Source organism: Balaenoptera musculus, chromosome 3 (genome assembly GCF_009873245.2).
Source record: "Balaenoptera musculus isolate JJ_BM4_2016_0621 chromosome 3, mBalMus1.pri.v3, whole genome shotgun sequence".
NCBI lineage: Eukaryota > Metazoa > Chordata > Mammalia > Artiodactyla > Balaenopteridae > Balaenoptera > Balaenoptera musculus.
Genome location: NC_045787.1, coordinates 161,161,456 through 161,182,093, shown reverse-complemented (window position 1 = coordinate 161,182,093; position 20,638 = coordinate 161,161,456).

Here is a 20,638-nt window from a genome sequence, read left to right as displayed (position 1 = left end):
CTAGGTCATTCCCAAATAAAATAAGATACTGAAACATTAATTACTGAACAAAGACTTCCTTTTACAGAAAAACTAAGGATATTTAGGACTATTAATAAAAATGTTTGGTGTTACAGAAAATTTTTCTAACAAAAGCACATGTTTTTAGAAATCATAAATAGTATTTATAGGGCTTCCCTGGTGGCACAGTGGTTAAGAATCCGCCTGCCAATCCAGAGGACACGGGTTCGAGCCCTGGTCCGGGAAGATCCCACGTGCTGCGGAGCAACTAAGCCCATGTGCCACAACTACTAAGCCTGTGCTCTAGAGTCCGCGAGCCACAACTGCTGAGCCCGTGCACTACAACTACTGAAGCCCACACGCCTAGTGCCCGTGCTCTGCAACAAGAGAAGCCGCCACAAGGAGAAGCCCATGTACCGCAACGAAGAGTAGACCCAGCTCGCCGCACTAGAGAAAGCCCGCACGCGGCAACGAAGACCCAATGCAGCCATAAATAAATAGATAGATAGATAGTATTTATAAGTTTGCCAGTCTGCAGAGTGCTACTGTAAAAGACAGTTCATGGGCTTCCTGGTGGCACAGTGGTTAAGAATCTGCCTGCCAATGCAGAGGACACGGTTTCGAGCCCTGGCCTGGGAAGATCCCACATGCCACAGAGCAACTAAGCCCGTGAGCCACAACTGCTGAGCCTTTGCTCTAGAACCCACGAGCCACAACTACTGAGCCCGTGCACCACAACTACTGAAGCCCACACGCCTAGAGCCCATGCTCTGCAACAAGAGAAGCCACCGCAATGAGAAGCCCGCGCACCGCAATGAAGAGTAACCCCCACTCGCCACAACTAGAGAAAAGCCCGCGCGCAGCAACGAAGAGCCAACACAGCCAAAAATAAATAAAAATTAAAAAAAATAAATTTATTAAAAAAGACAGTTCATAATTGTTCACTTCTTAGTTTAGACTAGAAATTAAGGTTTTTAAAGATTAAGGATTCTAGTTAATATATATAATTAAAACTACTAAAATTAATAAGGAAGACATCTTTGTAAGGAAAAAAGGTATAAGGAGTGGAAATACATTTTCTTAAGGGAAAAGAAAGTAATTTTATCCTTGGGACATAGAAAGAAGGGGAAAGCACAGAACAAAATCTGAAGGTAAAAAAGGAAGTTATAAAAGCTTTGTAGGAAAGAAACTGTTGACTGAAATAAAAACCCACAATGTGAGAACTGTGTTTCAGTTTTATTTGGAGACTTACGGAGGACTATAGCCCAGGAGATAGCCTCCCAGCTCTGAGGAACTGCTCCAAAGAGTAGGTGGGGATATCAGTATATACGTGATTTAGAGAAGGGTCCATGCAGTCCGGCACACATCTTGGTAGAAAGTTGTTGCTGTTCATGAGGAACAGATATCTTAGTTAATGGTTTTAGTGCTTTTCTAAGAATGGGAAGATGCAAGAATTGGGGTTCATAATTTTTTTTCCTGAAAACATCTAACTGAAGGCCTGTTTTGCCACTTTTCCCAGAGCACAAAGTGCCTTATTCCTGATCTTGACCCTGAATTCCTTTCAGGGTGTGTTGAAGGTCAGTGACTGCAATGGCTAGTGACTTAATTCTTGTAGAAGCAGATGGCAAGTGACATTTTTTTAAAAAATAAATTTATTTATTTATTTTTGGCTGCATTGGGTCTTCGTTGCTGCACACAGGCTTTCTCTAGTTGCAGTGAGCAGGGGCTACTCTTCGTTGTGGTGCGCAGGCTTCTTATTGTGGTGGCTTGTTGCAGAGCATAGGCTCTAGGCTCATGGGCTTCAGTAGTTGTGGCACACGGGCTCATTAGTTGTAGCTCGTGGGCTCTAGAGCAAAGGCTCAGCAGTTGTGGTGCACGGGCTTAGTTGCTCCGCGGCATGTGGGATCTTCCCAGACCAGGGCTCGAACCCGTGTCCCCTGCATTGGCAGGCAGATTCTTAACCACTGTGCCACCAGGGAAGCCCCCTGCGAGTGACATTTTTTAGTTGGCCGAACCCTGAAAAAAGAATTTTGTGCATGGTTAGGAGTTGCTAAGATTAGAATTAAATTTATTTGAGTAAATAAATTTTTATATTAAAAGTAAGCTGATATAGGGACTTCCCTGGTGGTCCAGTGGTAAAGAATCTGCCTTCCAATGCAGGGGATGAGGATTCGATCCCTGGTTGGGGAACTAAGATCCCACGTGTCATGGGGCAACTAAGCCTGCGTGCCACAACTACTGGGTCCTGGCGCCTCAACTAGAGAGCCCGCCTGGTGCAAACTATGGAACCCATGAGCCCTGGAGCCCACCTGCCACAACTAGAGAGAGAAAACCTGTATGCCACAGCTAGAGAGAAGCCCGCAAGCTGCAACAAAGATCCGCATACCACAACTAAGACCCAATGTATCAAATAAAAAAGAAAAAAAAAAGTAAGGTGGTATAAAACTAGAATTTTTTTTTTTAAATTAATTAATTTATTTTTGGCTGTGTTGAGTCTTCGTTTCTGTGCGAGGGCTTTCTCTAGTTGCGGCGAGCCAGGGCCACTCTTCATCGTGGTGCACAGGCCTCTCACTGTCGCGGCCTCTCTTGTTGCGGAGCACAGGCTCCAGATGCGCAGGCTCAGTAGTTGTGGCTCACGGGCCTAGTTGCTCCGCGGCATGTGGGATCTTCCCAGACCAGAGCTTGAACCCGTGTCCCCTGCACTGGCAGGCAGATTCTCAACCACTGCGCCACCAGGGAAGCCCCAAAACTAGAATTTTTAAAAAATTGAAGTATAGTTGATTTATTGATACAATGTTGTGTTAGTTTCAGGTGTACAGCAAAGTGATTCAGCAAAACTAGAATTTGTTTTTCTTTCCGTGTTAAGAGAACACAGTTTTCTTGGAATATTGATCTGCTTTTGATAACAAATTGTAAAGTTTCTTTAGCTTTTAAGTAATCTGTTGTAACTTTCTGTATTTGCCGTTAAAATCGTTTATTGTCACTTTGGTTGAGTGAATAAGTATTGTTTCACAGTGACCTGTGAGCCTATTTGACTAAGTGTTTTAAAACCTTTTGATATCCTTGATAAAATTCCCCATGTCGAATTCTAAGTGAAGTTCTTTTGACCTCTAGCTAACTTGGGGTGCTTTTGAGGGCCCCTGAAACATCCCATAGAGAGATATTAAACTAATTAGGTTTATTTGGTATGTTAAATTACTGAGAAACATTGTCAAGTAAGTGGTGATAAACCTTCTTAGGTTATATTGTATGGGTAAATGTCATTAATATAGATATTCTAGAAATTATATGGAAATTCTAAAAATCTGATATGTCTTGGTATAATATTATCAGTCATAATTCTAGTTATTACCTTAAAATGTTGTATGTCACAGAAATAACCAAATTTCTTTGTCAATTGCGTTGTAATCAGATCTTTATGCCATTTTAAGTCTTTAAAAATTCTTTTATTTTATTGACGTATAGTTGACTTATAATGTATTAATTTCTACTGTACAACAAAGTGATTCAGTTATACATATATACATTCTTTTTCATATTCTTTTCCATTATGGTTTATCACAGCATATTGAATATAGTTCCCTGTGCTATACAGTAGGACCTTGTTGTTTATCCATCCTATATATAATAGTTTGCATCTGCTAATCCCAAACTCCCAATCCATCCCTTCCCCACTCCCCCCTCCCCCTTCCCCTTGGTAACCACAAGTCTGTTCTCTATGTCTGTGAGTCAGTTTCTGTTTTGTAGATAAGTTCGTCATATTTTGTTTTACTTTATTTTATCTTAAAAATTTATTTATTTTTTGGCCACACTGTGAGATGTGTGGAACTTCCCTGACCAGGGATCGAACCCACAGTGGAAGCGTGGAGTTTTAACCACTGGACCACCAGGGAAGTCCCATTTTTGTCATATTTTAGATTCCACATATAAGTGATATCATATGGTATTTTTCTTTCTGACTTTCTTCACTTAGTGTGATAATCTCTAGGTCCATCCATGTTGCTGCAAATAGCATTATTTCATTCTTTTTTATGACTGAGTAGTATTCCAATATATATATGTACCACATCTTCTTTATTCATCTGTTGATGGACATTTAGGTTGTTTCCATGTCTTGGCTATTGTAAATAGTGCTGCAATGAAAAGGGGTGGGATGCATGTATCTTTTCGAATTATAGTTTTCTCTGGGTATATGCCCAGGAGTGGATTGCAGGATCATATGGCAACTCTATTTTTACTTTTTTGAGGAACCTCCATTCTGTTTTCCATAGTGGCTGCACCAATTTACATTCCCACCAACAGTGTAGGAGGGTTTCCTTTTCTCCACACCCTCTCCAGTATGTTATTTATAGACTTTTTAATGATGGCCATTCTGACTAGTGTGAGGTGATACATTGTAGTTTTTTTTAATGTTTATTTATTTATTTGGTTGCGCCAGGTCTTAGTTGTGGCAGGTGTGCTCCTTAGTTGTGGCTCGTGGACTCCTTAGTTGTGGCATGCGAACTCTTATTTGCGGCATGTGTGTGGGATCTAGTTCCCTGACGAGGGATCGAACCCGGGCCCCCTGCATTGGGAGCGCAGAGTCTTAGCCACTGCACCACCAGGGAAGTCCATCCCCATTGTAGGATTAAAAAAAAAAAAAAAATTAATTAATTAATTATATGTTAAAGGGAACTTTATTTTTATTTATTTATTTATGGCTGCGTTGGGTCTTCATTGCTGCGCAGGCTTTCTTTAGTTGCAGCGAGCGGGGGCTACTCTTCATTGCGGTGCATGGGTTTCTCTTTGCAGTGGATTCTCTTGTTGCAGAGCACGGGCTCTAGGCACATGGGCTTCAGTAGTTGTGGCACAAGGGCTCAGTAGTTGTGGCTCATGAGTTCTAGAGTGCGGGCTCAGTAGTTGTGGTGCGCAGGCTCAGAAGTTGTGGTGCACAGGCTTAGTTGCTCCGTGGCATGTGGATCTTCCCGGACCGGGGCTCGAACCCATGTCCCCTGCATTGGCAGGCAGATTCTTAACCACTGCACCACCAGGGAGGCCCCCCCATTGTAGTTTTGATTTGCATTTCTCTAATAATTAGTGATGTTGAGCATCTTTTTGTGTGCCTATTGGCCATCTGTATGTCTTCTTTGGAGAAATGTCTATTCAGGTTTTCTGTCCATTTTTTGATTGGGTTATTTGTTTTTTGTTAGTGAGTTGTATGAGTTGTTTGTGTATTTTGGAAATTAAGCCCTTGTTGGTCATATCATTTGCAAATATTTTCTCCCAGTCCATAGATTGTCTTTTCATTTTGTTTATGGTTTCTTTTTCTGTACAAAAGCTTGTGAGTTTGATGAGGTCCCATTTGTTTATTTTTGCTTTTATTTCTATTGCCTTGGGAGACTGACCTAAGACAGCCATTTTAAGTCTTTTGTCACAATTATCGTTTTACTCTGATGCTTTTATAAAATGAAGATCTTCAGGAAGATTCATAAAAGGACTTTTTGACAAATATAGGTTTCTGATGACTTGTAGATCATACTACTAAGCTGGAAAACCTTTCCTCTTATGCTAACTGTGACCTGCAGCAAGTTGATAAAGTATATCTTTGTAAAAGAAGATGAAACATTTATCTTTTTCTCTTTACCTGATCCCTCCAGAATTTGGCTTCTCCAGCTGGCTCCCCTCTGGACTTGATGAATTCTTGTGATTCAGATTACAACTAGTTATACTATACTAATCATTGTTTTAATTTGTTCTCTCTTTGTTGTTTTCAAGCTGTTTATGCTTTGTATCTCTTTTTGTTGTACTATGACCTTATTAATGTTACTAGCTATATTACTTACATCCTGTCTGTTTTATAGGATGGTTGTCTCTTGCATTACCCAATGTGTAACCAGGCCTCTGACAAAATTAATGATGGCTAAACATCTTGAGGCAATTGATCACATTTAGAGCTCTATATAAAATTAATTGTATGGGCTTCCCTGGTGGCACAGTGGTTAAGAATCCTCCTGCCAATGCAAGGGACACGGGTTCGAGCCCTGGTCTGGGAAGATCCCACGTGCCACGGAGCAACTAAGCCCTTGTGCCACAACTACTGAGCCTGTGCTCTAGAGCCCGTGAGCCACAACTAGTGAAGCCCACGCGCCTAGAGCCCGTGCTCTGCAACGAGAAGCCACCGCAGTGAGAAACCATGCACTGCAATGAAGAGTAGCCCCCGCTCGCCGCAACTAGAGAAAGCCCGTGCACAGCAACGAAGACCCAGTGCAGCCAAAAATAAATAAATAAATAAAAATGATTGTAATAGTGCAACTCTAGATATGGGAAGAAGCAACAAGGGAAAACATTTCCTCGTTGATAATAGACTTGTAAGACGGATGATCCAGAGAATTTTGGGTGATTAACAGGGTCTAATCCAGATACAGCACATGAATAGCCTATCACCGAGATCCTCACCTGACCTAGCAATGAGCCTTCCTAGCACCAGGGGTCAAATTGGTCATGAAATGCCTCTCAAAACCTTGATAAGATTTATGCCCAAGGGGCATTGTAAAGAAAAAATGTTTCCCGTGATTCCAGTTCTGCAAGGATCAAGCCATTAGCTTGATTCACCCACCAACAGTGCATCCTAAGGGGAATTCAGGATGGAGAAAAACAGGAAGCATTCTGTGCTTTGGATATATTGACCCTGGGATGGTTAGGATGCATATCTAAGGAAAATTTCAGTGACCCCAGATTCTTACATCTTCCCATACATAGAAAAGCACTAAAATCAGTAACTTGAGATGTCTGTTCTTTGTGATTTTTTTTTTTTTTTTGGCCATACGGCGCATCTTGCGGGATCTTAGTTCCCCGGCCAGGGATTGAAGCCATGCCCCTGCAGTGGAAGCGTAGAGTCCTAACCACTAGACCACCAGGGAATTCCCAGCAGTAATTTTTTGATGTTTGACTACATGTTTTTTCCAGCAAAAAAAATTCATATATACCCTGGCTCCGCCCTTACTCTTCAGAGCAGTTCCTCAGAGCTCTCTGAGAGGCTGTCTCCTGGGCTATAGTCTTCAGTAAGGTCCCCGAATAAAAGTTAACTGACAACTTTTACATTATGCATTTTTCTTTCAGTTGACAGGGCCTTGAATGATTTATGTTCTTTGAGATGGTCAGTCAAAGTGCAGCCACAGGTGGAGACAGAGGAGAGGCTCAGGAAAAAAAAAAAAGCATTTTATTATACTCACACTGTTTCATGTTGGTCTCAGCCTACGGCAGTGATGCTAAAATTTGATCAGCCAGGAATGCCTGAGATACTCACCTAGGCTTGTACTGCTTGTGGCGAGCCCTGACAGACAATTCCCCATCTGAGTCAGTGTGGTTGCTGGACAGGCCTTTGTGGTTCTATCATGATGGTAAGATGAATCTCAGCAACAACCATCAGGGTTATTGGAAAAAACAAGATTAATTACTAAAAAGTTCTGGGCCCAAGGCTTGTGGGTGGTAGTGGGGAGCACACCAGGAGACTCAGCCTTTACTGGGGTCCAAGGGCAAGGTAGCTAGGGTTTCTCGGGTTCACCCATTATTGGAGAATTTAAAACATAAGAGCGAGAATTAAAGCCCAGGGTGGGGGGACTTCCCTGGCAGCACAGTGGTTAAGAATCTGCCTGCCAATGCAGGGGACACGGGTTCGAGCCCTGGTCCGGGAAGATCCCCCATGCCACGGAGCAACTACTCCGTGAGCAAGCCCGTGCGCCACAACTACTGAGCCTGCGCTCTAGAGCCAGCAAGCCACAACTACTGAAGCCAGTGTGCCACAACTACTGAAGCCTGCACGCCTAGAACCCACGCTCCACAACAAGAGAAGCCACCGCAATGAGAGGCCCGCGCACTGCAACGAAGAGTAGCCCCCACTCGCCACAACTAGAGAAAGCCCGCGTGCAGCAACAAAGACCCATTGCAGCCCAAAATAAATACATACATACATACATACATACATACATACATACAAACCTTGAGGATATTGAAAAAAAAACCCAGAAAAACCCAGGGTGGGAAAAGCTGGGTGACTCAAGTGGTCAGTTGCCTGGGTCACCCAGGGCTTTCTAGACAGGGAATTCATGGTTGGTGCAGTCTGGCTCTGTCTAGTTGTGTAGTTGGCAAGATGGATGTCTTTGAATGGATGCCTCAGCAGTCAGAAGCTTAAAATCAGGCGCTTATGTTACAGTCAAAAATGTGCCTTATTGTTGGGCACTTACACTACACCCATCCTAGAGACAGGAGGCATGGCGTGCCACACCATCCCGTGCAGGGCCATGTGGGAAAGATACCAGGGCAGTCAGGAGGCAGAAGTCTGGAGGGTGGGAGTGGATAGTGTTTAGGCTACAGCCTTTCTTGGGGGTTTCTCCAGCAAAAGCAAAGCAGGGCAGAGTGAACAGTTTAGGATTGGCTAGTTTGAATAATTTTGGTGGGCTTTGGACTACAGGGGTGGTACCTAGTTGCCTGGCACCTGGCCCTGGGATGATTCAGGCAGGGGAATATTGCTGGGGACGGGGTGAGGGGGTGGGTACAGGCCAGGCAGAGGAGGTCTGGCTCTGAATTCGTTAGTTTGCATATCAAAGGCATGCTCCCAGCTGGGCCCTTTGCTGCCTCTTAAATTGCCTAGCTTTGGAAGGGACAGTTTCTCCCCAGACAGAAAGGTTTTGTAAGATGTCAAAACATCATAATAAGCAGAAAATTTTAGATATTTACAATACAGTTGGTCCTCTGATGTTTTGACATATTAAGGAAAGTTTGGGGTGATGATAGATTGGTAAAGATTTTAAGAGAGTAGGGCATAAATTGCCCTAAACAGCATAGAAAATAATTTATTATGAGAGTAAAGGAGGAATACAACAGAAGTACAAGGAGTGACCTCAGGCTGGCCCATAATTAAGGTTCCCATTGTATGGCATTAGCTGAAATCAATCTGAAATTGTTGGGGGGGGGCTCTAATATATCTTGGTGGAGTTGTGAACTGTGTTAGGAATATGCTCAGGTCAAGTTATGTTGTTGGAGGTGTCGATGGAAATAATAAATAATCTATAATAAGAATAGAAAAGGGGCTTCCCTGGTGGCGCAGTGGTTAAGAATACGCCTGCCAATGCAGGGGACACGGGTTTGATCCCTGGCCTGGGAAGATCCCACATGCCGTGGAGCAACTAAGCCTGTGCACCACAACTACTGAGCCTGCGCTCCAGAGCCCGTGAGCCACAACTACTGAGCCCATGTGCTACAACTACTGAAGCCCATGTGCCTAGAGCCCATGCTCCACAAGAGAAGCCACCACAATGAGAAGCTGTGCACCACAATGAAGAGTGGCCCCCGCTCGCTGCAACTAGAGAAAGGCCATGCATGGCAACAAAGACCCAATGCAGCCAAAAATAAATAAATAAAATAAATAAATTTATTAAAAAAGTAAACATCCATTTAAAAAAATAAAAAAAGAAAAGAGTTTTATTCAAGCCAAACTGAGGACTATAGCCCGGGAAGCAGCTCTCAGTAGCTCTGCGGGGACTGCCCCAAAGAGGTAGTGGAGGAGCCAGGATATATGTGAATTGTTTTGGCTGGGAAATACATGTAGACAAGCATACATCTTGGTGAAAGATTACTGCTCATCACAAGGAACAGATATCTCAAGTTAATGGTTTTAGTGTTTTTCCATCTGTTGGGAGATGCAAGAATCTGGGGTCATTGAAACTCTTCCTTAGATATGTATCTTAACTATCTAGGAGGCCATATATGCAAAGCACAGAATGCTTCATCCTTCATTCTTTAATAGTTTCTTTAATAGCTAAAGCAGATGTACAGTGTATGTTTGACAGGCCATAAGAGTATTTTAGTTAGCAAAAAGTTCAAGTTAAATCATGTATACGCCAGAATGACTTCCCTATACCTCAGTATGTGAAACTTTCTTCCATTAGAGGGTATGAAATAAGTTAGTACGTGTAACTTCTGTAAAGATTAGTGGTATTTGTATGTAATTATAGGAAAGGAGCGGTTGTGGAGATCATGGTGGAAAGCTGGATGAGAGGAGTAGAGGAAAGCACTGAGCAGTGAGTGGTTCTCTTACCAGGGGGTCCAGGGGTTGACTGATAAGAGGTAGGTGCCTCCTGGGGAAAGCAGTGGTTTCCATTAATTTTCAGGATGGTGCAGATAGTATAACCTTTGCCAGATTTCCCTTTAGGCCTGGGCGTGTAAGGGGTGCACATTTTAGCAGAGAGCAAGGAATATACCAGGATCATGGGCTAAGCAGACAGTGAGCTCAGAAACAACACAATTCTTTTGTTTCTGTTTTTAATATAGTTTTTTTTTTTTGGCTTTGAGTTTTTTTTCTTTTTTCTTTTCTTTTAACCCCACATTTGTTTATTTATTTATTTTTTATTTTGGCTGTGTTGGGTCTTCGTTTCTGTGCGAGGGCTTTCTCTAGTTGCGGCAAGCGGGGGCCACTCTTCATCGCGGTGCGCGGGCCTCTCACTATCGCGGCCTCTCTTGTTGCGGAGCACAGGCTCCAGACGCACAGGCTCAGTAGGTGTGGCTCACGGGCCTAGTTGCTCCGCGGCATGTGGGATCTTCCCAGACCAGGGCTCGAACCCGTGTCCCCTGCATTAGCAGGCAGATTCTCAACCACTGCGCCACCAGGGAAGCCCAACACCATTCTTAAAGGAAAAAAAAAAAGCAATAAATGTTCTGCATCCAATCTGTGCTTTAGGAGAGGCAGCATATAGGGTCACTGACGCAGAGGTTTTACTGTCGGGATGAAGTTGTCTCCAGTGCAGGGGGTGAAGTCATTTCCAAAGGTAAGTCTTGGACAGGGGCAATGTCATTTGAGGCAGTGTCCTCTCCAGTGGTGACCTCTGTCAACCAAAAAGAATAATGCAGGAGGCTGCAAATAAGAAAAGAGTTTATTTGGTGTCTTAAGAATTGCAGTTCAGGGACTTCCCTGGTGGCACAGTGGTTAAGAATCCGCCTGCCAATGCAGGGGACACGGGTTCGATCCCTGGTCTGGGAAGATCCCACATGCTGCGGAGCAACTCAGCCCGTGCACCACAACTACTGAGCCTGCGCTCTAGAACCCACGAGCCACAACTACTGAAGCCCATGCGCCTAGAGCCTGTGCTCCGCAACAAGAGAAGCCACCGCAGTGAGAAGCCCGTACACCGCAACAAAGAGTAGCCCCTGCTTGCCACATCTAGAGAAAGCCCACGTGCAGCAACAAAGACCCAACGCAGCTGAAAACAAAAACAAAAACAAACAAACAAAAAAGAATTGCAGTTCAGGAAGCACAGATTTGGGTAACTCCAGAAGAATGTTCTGGAGAATAGAAAAAGTCAGGGACTTGCAAACACAAAAAGCCATGAGGTTGTTAAAAGTTCCTGGTGAGAACTGTGATTGACTCTGACTTGAAATTTCTGAGTCAGGATATACTTGTCCTGTTGATATATTAATCAACAGGAATCACTAGTTATTTTAGGGTAGGGGTCTGATAAATATCTTGAGTTTCTGGCAGATGTTCTGGTGACTTCATTAGGACAGTAAGTGGTCAAAAGGTCAGATTCCATCCAGACTGAGATGTGCATAAGTCACAGTGCCTTAATGGCCTCCCGCTTCCATTTTAGAGAGCAATACTGACTCCATTTTTATTTTCCTTTCACAACTCCTGGACTATGGTGATGTTGTCTGGGATATGGGACTGGAGTATCCCTTCCAATTGGATCCCCACCAGCTGATATGGATCTTGACATTTGCCATGTTTAGTTGAAACAATGGCTTACTCGTAGGCTCTGGACCTTCAGATTGTAAACCAGTGAAAAAGCACCCAGACCAGTAGTAATAAGACTAATAGTCCATAGAATGGTGTGCAGCTGCACCTGACAGGGTTTTTTTGTGTTTGTTTGTGAAGTCTAGGCTCAAATGGTTCCCATACCAGAGGAGTAACTGTCTGACCCTTGGATAATTTATGGTTGATGGGTCCCAGGAGAGTGTGAGCCCTGGATCTGGCCTCCAGCCTTATGGAATGGGGGCAAGATTGAAAATTCATAAAGATGGGTTAAGGCCAGGTAGGGTATTTATAAAGATGGGTTAAGGCCAGGTAGGGTATTTATAAAGATGGGTTAAGGCCAGGTAGGGTATTTATAAAGATGGGTTAAGGCCAGGTAGGGTATTTATAAAGATGGGTTAAGGCCAGGTAGGGTATTTATAAAGATGGGTTAAGGCCAGGTAGGGTATTTATAAAGATGGGTTAAGGCCAGGTAGGGTATTTATAAAGATGGGTTAAAGCCAAGTCTGGCTCTGGATTGGTTGGCTTGCATATCAAAGGCACACTTCTAGGTGGACCCTTTGCTATCTCAAGAAGTGGCTGACCCCAAGGGTCAGTCTCTCCTCAGCTAGAAAGACTGATGTCAAAACATCATAATATACAGGAAATTATAATTATTTACAGTATGAAACCATTGTACAAAATCTACTTAGTGAAGGAGTAATTATTATTATCCCCAGTGCTTCTCCTTTGAACAGCCAGATTTGGCATTTTGACACCTCACAGTGGATTGCTGCAAACTTGAGGCTCTGGTCTCACCAAATAAGCCCCTATTCCCAGTCCCCAGCATTATGGAAATTACTGACTCCATCCACTCAGCAACGGGTAAATATCCTGTTATCACAGATTTGACTCAGTGATCTGTTCAGTGCCTATTTCAATGACTCTTAGATACACCTTTATCTGGTTACCCTCAGGGAACCTCAGCGCCACTGCGATGGCACACAGCCTCTGCAGGCAAGACTTGAACTGCAGACACCTGCTCCAGGAGCAGAGGTGTGACGTTACATTAATGACGTTCTCCTCTGAGGACATTCGTTTCACATTCATTCAGAACATAAAGATATTCGGAAGAGGGGCACATCCCTGCCTTCTTTCTGATCTTACCAGGAGAAAGCTTCTAGTCTCTCATCAACTATGATGTTAGCTGCAAGTTTCTTATGGATGTTTCTCCTCAAGAAGAGAAAGTCCCCTCTATCCTAGCTTGCTCTTATAAATGGATGTTGGTTTTTTAAAATACTTTTTCATTTTCATTAACCGCCCCCCCTTCCATTTCTAAGATTAGTAATTTCTGTCTTCCCTCTTTTTTCTCAGTTAGCTTGACTAGATATTTATCAATATTATTAACCTCAAAGAACCAGCTTTTGGTTTTATTAATTATGCCTGTTGATTTCCCTCAGTTACATTGTTTTCTAATTTTTTGGTATATGAATTTTATATTATTACTTTGGGTTTCATGATATTTTTAACCACTTTATATATATATATATAAAGTATATATATAAAGACGCCATCATGTTTCTCTTATATCTGCCAACATGTTTTGAGTTCTTTAGCAGGTGGAGAGCACCGTTTTCCATAGATGAATCACCATTCTTTGGTTGTACACACCTACTCTAAGAAAAACTGCACAGTAAATTGAACACAGTCATATTTCATTATATCTTATGCCAGTTACTATTTTCCATGAAAGAAAAACAGAACCAAATCTCAATTATACTGTATTTTCTCCCCTTAACAGAGACTATTCGCCTGTGGATCCAGACCCATCTCTCTGTGATTAGGTCACACAGTTATTAAATGCATGTCATTCTGGGCATTTTACCAATTGCTTTACATGGACCTTCTACCTGAATCCCTACACCACCACAATGAAATGGAATTATTATTATTAAAATTATGTAAACGATGAAACGGAGGCATGTAGAAAGGTAAAGCGACATATAAATACACAGAACACACACATATTCTTTGAAAAATTTATCTGAAAATGTTGTTTGGTGGTTATAAGAAGGAAGAATAGGCAGGTACAGTAGTAACATATTGTACATTACAAAATAAACTAAGGTTGATGGTGAAGTCAGAATAAGAAATCTGACATTTCCTAGCTCTTTGTACATACCACGAAATATTTAATTTACCTCTCTAAACCACTTGAATATTTATAAACAGTGAAACCGACCTTATGTGACTGTTGTGAGAATAAATTAGAACACAGAGTATGAAGTATTTAATATGGTTCATTGAATCAAAAATATTTATTTTAGTTACATTGTTACTATTTCATTTATCCATTCATCCAACGAACATGATGGAGGTGCTACCATGTTGGAGATACTGCACACATGCTGGGGCCATAGGTGTGAATGTCCCAGTCACTGTTATCACAGCTTCAAAGCCTTGCTTCTCAAAGAGTGGTCCATGGATCATCAGCATTACCATCACTTGGAAACTTGTTATAAATACAGAATTTCAAACCATATTCCAGACCCACTAAATCAGAATCTGCATTTTAATAAGGCACTAGTGTTCAGTGTAAACATTAAACTTTGAGAAGCACTGCTCTACAAGAAGGGCAAATAGTGATACAAAGCAGGGTTGTCAGTTCTACGATATTTGAAATGTGTTTCTCTAAGCGGTGAGACGGAAAATCACTGATGTATATCATAGCCGCCAGTCCTCAGATATACTTAAGCATAGGGAGATATTAGAGTATCTAAAAGGAATTCCTTAATCAGAGAGAGATGGTCACAAAGGCTTGCCAGGTGATGATTTTCTTAGTGAACCTTGAGGAATATATGTGAAAATCAAGCAAAGGAACCAGGGATGGAGTAGGTTTAAGAATGGAAGAGGTTCATACGGATGAGGCAGTTGATGTGATAGATGTCAATTGTAAAGTTATATTATATTATTTATCCATACTATATATGGATATATATATATATTCAATACTATATATGGATATACTAAGTATATATAGATATCTACATATCCAAACTAATGAGTATATGTGTATTAATATAATATTATAATGTGTATTAATAATATGTATAAATAATATACATATTAATAATATATTAATATGTGTATTTATATATTATATATAATATATATAATATATATACATATAATCTATATAATGTACATACTATATAGTATACTAATACGTATATATATGGGTATATATATTTTTACACAGGTTAACTAATAGATACACATATGGATACACATATACAAAATATCTAAGTATTCATATTATGGTTTGGGATTTAAAATTCATGGTAGTGTTTGTGTCTAATAATGCTAAGAAAATGATTGTGGTATTTATACACATCCTTTATTATTTATAATTAAGATTCCTTAAGATAATAATGCAATAGGGACTTCCCTGGTGGTGCAGTGATTAAGAATCCACCTGCCAGTGCAGGGGACACAGGTTCGAGCCCTGGTCCAGGAAGATCCCACATGCCATGGAGCAACTAAGCCTGTGCGCCACAGGTACTGAGCCTGCACTCCACAAACCACAACTACTGAAGCCCGCGCACCTAGAGGCCATGCTCCACAACAAGAGAAGCCACCACAATGAGAAGCCCATGCACTGCAATGAAGACCCAACACAGCCATAAATAAATAAATATATTAAAAAAAATAATGCAATATATCTTATTAAAGGAAGACTAACAAATGATATGACCGTCATTTAAATTAATGTTCCTGCTCCTGATGAGTAAACCAGAGAATATATTGATCCTTTGGATTGTCTCCATTTTCAAAGAAGTTATAAACCTCTTAGGTAATTTTAATTTTGTCTCTAATTGAAATTTGGATCATATCACATAGGATTCTTCACAAATTATATTGGGATCCAAAAAGAACTGTACATTCCTTCTATAATGAACTCAAAAATGAATAATGTGAATAAATTTGAAAAATTGAGAAATAATATTGTTGGCATTCACTTGCTATAAAAAATAGAAGTGTTAATAAATATTTGAGAAAGAAAGCACTTTATTCAAATGTTGTCATTATCTCTATATTTCCCCTTACTCAGTGTTCTAATTCTTGACATGTAATGGAAAGTCTTACACAGGTTAACTAAGAGGATGAATCAAAAGACTATTCTACTTAAAACAGATGTAAAAATTTGAAATTAAGTTAGGATATATTGTAATAGATGTATAAATTGGCAAGTTGCTTCTGTTTTAAATGATCTCTGTTGATTTCCCACAATTACATTTTCTAATTTTTATTATTTTTCCTGCGTTTACTTAGATTTAATTCATTTTTCTTTTTGTAGTTTCCTTAGGTAGACACTTACATTATTTTTTTTAAATAAATTTATTTATTCATTTATTTATTTTTGGCTGCGTTGGGTCTTTGTTGCTGAGCGCAGGCTTTCTCTAGTTGCGGTGAGTGGGGGCTACTCTTTGTTGCGGTGTGCAGGCTTCTCACTGTGGTGGCTTCTCTCATTGTGGAGCACGGGCTCTAGGTGCATGGGCTCAGTAGTTGTGGCTCACGGGCTCTAGAACGCTGGCTCAGTAGTTGCGCACGGGCTTAGTTGCTTCACGGCATGTGGGATCTTCCTGGACCAGGGCTCGAACCCGTGTCCCCTGCACCGGCAGGCGGATTCTTAACCACAGCGCCACCAGGGAAATCCAACATTATGTTTTTAAAATTTATTTTATTCAGGTATAGTTGATGTACAATGTGTTAATTTCTGCTGTACAGCAGTTAGTTATACATATATATACATTCCTTTTCATATGCTTTTCCATTATGGTTTATCACAGGATATTGAATACAGTTCCCTGTGCTATACAGTAGGACCTTGTTGTTTATCCATTCTATAGATAGTAGTTTGCATCTGCTAATCCCAAACTCCCAATCCATCCCTCCTCTACTCCCCCTTCCCCCTTGGCAACCACAGGTCTGTTCTCTATGTCTGTGAGTTTGTTTCTGTTTCATAGATAAGTTCGTGTCATATTTTAGATTCCACATATAAGTGATATCATATGGTATTTGTCTTTCTCTTTCTGACTTACTTCACTTAGTATGATCATCCCTAGTTACATCCATGTAGCTGCAGATGGCATTATTTCATTCCTTTTCTATGCCTGAGTAGTATTCCATTGTGTATATGTACCACATCTTCTTTATCCATTCATCTATCGATGGACATTTAGGTTGTTTCCATGTCTTGGCTATTGTGAATAGTGCTGCTATGAACATAGGGGTGCATGTATCTTTTTGAATTAGAGTTTTATCTGGTTATATGCCCAGGATTAGGATTGCTGGGTCATATGGCAACTCTATTTTTAGTTTTGGGTTTTTGTTTTTTGGCAGTGCTGCGTGGCATGCATGATCCTAGTACCGCAACCAGGGATCGAACCCTCGCCCCTCACAGTGGAAGCGTGGAGTCCCAACCACTGGACTGCCAGGAAAGTCCCTATTTTTAGTTTTTTGAGGAACCTCCATACTGTTTTCCATAGTGGCTGCACCACTTTACATTCCCACCAACAGTGTAAGAGGGTTCCCTTTTCTCTACACCCTCTCCAGCATTTGTTATTTGTAGACTTTTTAATGATGGCCATTCTGACCGGTGTGAGGTGGTACCTCATTGTAGATTTGATTTGCATTTCTCTAATAATTTAGATGCTTACATTATTGATTATAGATCTTCTCTACTGTATGCATTCAGTGGTATAAATTTCCCTCTAGGACTGAATTTGCTGCATCCCACAAAATTTGAAAAGTTGTATTTTCATTTTTATTTAATTCAAAATAATGTTTAATTGTTCTCAAGACTTCTTTGATTCATGTGTTATTTAGAAGTGTGTTGTTTAATCTCCAAGTATATGGGGGTTTTCCAACTATCTTTCTGTGATTGATTTCTAGATTAATGCCAGTGTGGTCTGAGCATATTTTGTATGATTTCTCTTTTTTTTCTCCAATCTATTAAGGTACATTTTATGTCCCAGAATGTGGTCTGTCTTGATGAATGTTCCATGTGAACTTGAGAAGAATGTGTATTCTGCTGTTGTTGCCTGAAGTATTCCATAGATTACAATTAAGTCCAGTTGTTTCATCGTGCTGTTCAGTTCAACTTTGTCCTTCCTGATTTTCTGCTTGCCAGAATTTATAACTCATGATAAGGGGGTGTTGAAGTCTACCGCTATAGTAGTGGATTCATTTCTCCTTGCAGCTCTATCAGTTTTTAAAAAAATTAATTGATTTATTTATTTTGGCTGCACCAGGTCTTAGTTGTGGCATGTGGGATCTTCATTGAGGCATGCAGGATCTTTTGGTTGCGGCATGCAGGATCTTTTGGTTGTGGCATACGGACTTCTTAGTTGCAGCATTTGGGCTATTAGTTGCGGCATGAGGGCTTTTAGTTGTGGCATGTGGGATCTTAGTTCCCTAACCAGGGATCGAACCTGGGCCCCCTGCATTGAGAGTGCGGAGTCTTACCCAGTGGACCACCAGGGAAGTCCCTCTGTCCGTTTTTGCCTTGTATATTTTGCCCCTCTGTTGTTACACACATACACATGAAGGATTGCTATGTCTTCTTGGAGACTTGACCCCTATATAATTATGTACTGCCCTTCCTCATCCCTGTGAGTTTTCCTTGCTTTGCAGTCTGCTTTGTCTGAAATTAATATAGCTATGCCAGTTTTCTTTTGTTTGGTGTTGGCATGATATATGTTTCTCCATCCTTTTACTTTTATCTATCTCTGTGTTTATATTCAAAGTGTGCTTCTTGTAGACAACATATAATTAGGTCTTATTTTATTATCTACTATGACAGTTTGTGTCTTTCCCATGTGGTATTTAGACCATTGATGCTTAAAATGATCATTGATACAGTTGGATTAATATCTACCATATTTTTTACTATTTTCTTATTTATTTACTATTTCTTTATTTATTTTGGCTCCACCAGGTCTTAGTTGCAGCACGAGGGATCTTTAGTTGTGGCATGCGAACTCTTAGTTGCAGCATGCACGTGGGATCTAGTTCCCTGACCAGGGATCAAACCCAGGCCCCCTGCATTGGGAGTGCAGAGTCTTAGCCAGTGGACCACCAGGGAAGTCCCCACTTTAAAATTTTTATCCTGCTTGGTATTCTTTGAGCTTCCTGAATCTGTGCCTTTGGTGTCTATCATTAATTATGGGAAGATCTCGTTAATTAACTGAGATCTTCCGTTATTTCTCCTGTTCCTTTCTGTCTTCTCCTTCAGGTATTTCCATTATGTTTATGTTACACCTTTTGTTAATTGTTCCAGAGTCTGTTCTTTTTGATCATTTTTTTTTCTCTTTGCATTTCAGATTAGAAGATTCTATTGGCATTTCTTAAGCTCACTGATTCTTTCCTCAGACATTTCCAGTCTACTGATGAGCCCCTCAAAGGCACTCTTAATTTCTGTTACAGTGTTTTCTATTTATTGCATTCCCTTGTGATTCTTAGGGTTTTCATCTCTGTTTACATCACCCATCTGTTCTTGTATGACGTCCACTCTTTCCATTAGAGCCTATAGCATGTTAATCACGTTCTGATAATTCCAACATCTTTGCTAAATCTGAACCTCGTTCTTTGCTTGCCCTGTCTCTTCAAACTTGTTTTTTACATCTTTTGGTAGGCCTTTAAATTTTTTGTTGCAAGCTGCACCTGATATACTGCATGAAAGGAACTGAGTTAAATAGGACTTTACTGTAAGCTTTTACATTTCTCCTAGAGTTTCAGCTATGTTTACTATTTGCTGTAGGTGTCAGAGGCAGAAATATCCTCTTCAGTCAGGCACCGTTAAAATAAACCAAAGGCCTGTGGGAGTGACCATATTGGCATAAATGTCTGGTATAGGAAGGCTTCTACTAATAAGGTGCCAGTAAGGCTGATCACAACAAAGTAGTGGGTACTAAAGGCCGGGGGTTGAGTCTAATGCCTCCAAAAGGAGGAAGAACTATTTAGAAGACTGTGCATTAATTTTGCAATGTTAACATGGTCTGTCTAAGCAAGCCTTTTTGGCATTCTGTGAGGGCTGTAGCCTGAGGTTGTCAGGGAGGTAAAAGTTCCACCGTATGCCTTTTTAAAAGAGCCCAGTGTTGCATATTTTAAGAAATTAATTGAACACAACAAAATGGTCAGAACAGTGAAGGCAGTAAGGAGTATCTTCGTGGGTTCTTGCCTTTTGGCTTCAGAAGTGGCATGTCTGGTGACATAGATGAGTAATATGCCTATACAAGCATCTATCATGGTCAGAGCGTAATGAGTAGCTCCTGCAGAGGGGTGAAGGATCCTGTAAAGTCTATCTGCCATCAGCTGTAGGGGCCCCACCCTTAGTCTTGGAAGTAAACCCATCAATTTTATTGCCAGTGGAATTTAAAAATGTGGAATAAGGTACATTTGTAAGTTAGCTAAGGCAGAGGGGGTCCTGGCATTCTATCTAGACCTTTAGGGCAGAGGCCTCTCAATGTTTTTTATATTTTATGGGCCTCCTGGGCCAAGGTTATAGCATCAGGTCCGAGGTGTAGGCATGTGTCTCAGAAACTCAGGTCAATTTATTGGCTTGAGTATTGAAATGAGCCTTTGAAGCTTGAGGTTTATCATGTGCATGGATGTGTCTGACCCTGACTTATATTTGGGTAATTGTGAGGCAAGATATTATGAGTTCTTTATCCCTAAAGGGGTGACCTTGGATAAGAAGGTCTTGGTGGTGGTTGAACCAGACAGCTAGACCATTGGCAATGGCCTAATAATTTGCAAAAAAGGGTGCAGATGCACCTGACTGTTGACCAGGACATCCTCTAGTGCTAGAATGAT